Source organism: Alosa pseudoharengus, unplaced genomic scaffold (assembly GCF_046254945.1).
Source record: "Alosa pseudoharengus isolate Yale_2024_CS ecotype anadromous, Long Island Sound unplaced genomic scaffold, YU_APseudo_1.1 YU_APseudo_1.1_scf_5, whole genome shotgun sequence".
In the NCBI taxonomy this organism is placed as follows: domain Eukaryota; kingdom Metazoa; phylum Chordata; class Actinopteri; order Clupeiformes; family Clupeidae; genus Alosa; species Alosa pseudoharengus.
In genome coordinates, this window is record NW_027468837.1 from 26,028,175 (window position 1) to 26,030,674 (window position 2,500).

The 2,500-nt window shown below is 41.6% G+C and overlaps 1 protein-coding gene across 1 annotated transcript in view; it reads right to left on the reverse strand.

Annotated features, from left to right (window-relative positions):
• lrp1aa (low density lipoprotein receptor-related protein 1Aa) overlaps window positions 1-2,500 on the reverse strand; it is a 157,017-nt gene that overhangs the window by 77,513 nt on the left and 77,004 nt on the right. The gene's annotated exons all lie outside the window — the stretch shown is intronic.

A 2,500-nucleotide genomic window follows, 5' to 3' on the forward strand; every position in this document is an offset into this window, starting at 1 on the left:
GGTGTATTACCACAATGTAACTAACGTGTATAAGATAGGGCCTTGCCCTAGATAATTTTGAGTAGTGTTACTGGAACGTGCTGTTGCCAATGTAGTCAGGGGGCCAAAACTGATATTAAAACTCTGTCGGACACTTTTTGGTACAAGCATACAACCTATCCAGTATTAATATTTAACCCCTCAACATGTGTTCTAGCCAGGTTGTCAGCTTAGAAAAAGTGTTTTTGTCCATTTTAACACTATATTCTTATAAGTGGTAAAAGCGGATTTTTTTCCCCAAAGTGCTTTCATTTTCTTCCATGTTACCTACTGTAATTTTGGGCAAATGTGCAATATAATCCAATTTATGTGCAAGCATGATCATTAGGGTGGTTGTCAAGCTGATTTTTTTTGTGTGTGTATGACTTTAAGCAATTTCAAACATTAATGCTCATCCGCCTTGACATTAAAGAATTATAACTTGTGCAGTATTGCACTGTCTCTCCCTACAAGCTTTAAACTTGGCTTGACTCATTCCCATAGATAGGGGTACTGATTGATAGAGGTTTTGGGATGCTATGTTATGTTTCCAAGCTGATATTCACTTTGAAAACTGGTTCTCTTTAGGCGGAGATAGTTTTTTTCATGTTCTAGTTCTGTTGTCTCTTACACTGTACAATAAATGTCCATTCTGACACTTCTGCAGACAGCCCATGAGTGTTAGCTTTCATTTGATACCTTTTTTATGTATATGGTCCTTGTGGTTGTGGAGATATTCAACATTTATTGCTGGCATGTCGTGTTGAGCAGGAAACCAAAAAATTGGCCTGAAATTGCTTGAACAAGTCACACACAAAAAATGTCAGCTTGACAACCACCCTAATATCTTACCTATGGGTGTCTTCTACTTAAAAAATAGGGTGACAGCTTGTACCAAAATATGTCCGCAAAAGCCTTAACGGAAGCCCTTTTCAGAATTGGCCCCCTGACTAATGACTTTGCTCCCAGTATCGTGAATAAACCTGCAGTGTTTTCTCACACCTGAGTGTGCCTGGAGATTTTTGACCACATTTTGGTGGCAACAGTAGGGATACCTAACTCCGAGAAGCAGCAATGAAGCTTGGAAGGTGTAGGACCCGGATAAAGTTGACTGACGGGAGACAAGGGACAAGACCGTGGAAAAAAAGCAACAATGCCCGCGGGACCCATCCTTGCCGGAGGGAGTCATCCTGTGTCTCGGATACGGTATTGCCGTTCTGTGGTCACAGGCACCTAGGTGCGATTTTTTCTCTACCTCTATGTAGTTAAAAAATAGGCTTGTGTGTACCGGGGTGCCTCCAAAGCAACTTGCTCTACTTGTAGGAAGGTAGAAAGGTTGGCTTGTGAACACAGCCGATCGGAAGGATTGACTTAAGCGCTTGATATGGGGATTGGATTGGTTTGGGATAGAGCCTGTACTCAAATTATTGTTAGACAGGGGAGCTATTGTGTGTTGCAGTTCCTCCCCAGTTAACACACAAATTTTGCTCGTCAAGAAGCCTGATGGCACTTGGAGGTTTGTGCAAGAATTACGACTTGTTAACGACGCTATTCACCCAAGGCAGCCTATTGTGCTAAATACTTGCACCATCCTCTTTAGTCTGCCATCCACTGCGACATTTGAACAGTCATTGATATCAAAAAAATGTGTTGATGTTTTATTAGGAAGTCCATCAAATGAATCATGCCTGACTGACACAGTGGCATTGTTGTTACCTGGTCAGTGTGGGACTTAAAGTCTCTAAAGAAAAGTTGCAACTCTGTCAGGAAAAGTGAAGTACTTGGGTCATATACTTACTGGATGCGGCGCGCATCACTGCAATTACTGCCTGTCCGAGACCCAGGACAAAGCAGCAATTGTTACGCTTCTTAGGAATGATTGGTTATTGCTACTGTATGCCTGGATTTTAGACTTCTCGGAGAAGGCACAAACTCTCCGAAAGTTTGCAAATGCTTGTAAGAGTTTGACTGACATTATGACTTGGACTGACGACTGTGAGACTGCTTTTTGATTTTGAAACAAGCTTTAGTTTAAACTCCAGTCTCTTCGGGGATGGGTTCGAATCTCACCGCTGCCATCAAAATGTGGCCAAAAATCTCCAGGCACTCTCAGGTGTGAGAAAACACTGCAGGTTTATTCACATTACTGGGAGCAAAGTCATTGGCAACAGCACGTTCCAGTAACACTACTCAAAGTTCTCTAGGGCAAGACCCTATCTTATACACGTTAGTTACATTGTGGTAATACAAATCACATGAGTACAATGTTCTTTTCCAAAACTCCTCATGCATGCAGAAATACAACAATACATGTACACTTCTTGGATATAGCATGTGACCCATACGCCATACACAAGTCTTGTGGCTACTCCAAGTAAGTAAGCTAATTGGCCAATACAATACATATACATCCTTCTGCATTTTCTTGCCATAGTCCATTTCCTGTCAGGATATTCCTAATATTACTGCCTCAGGCAGAATA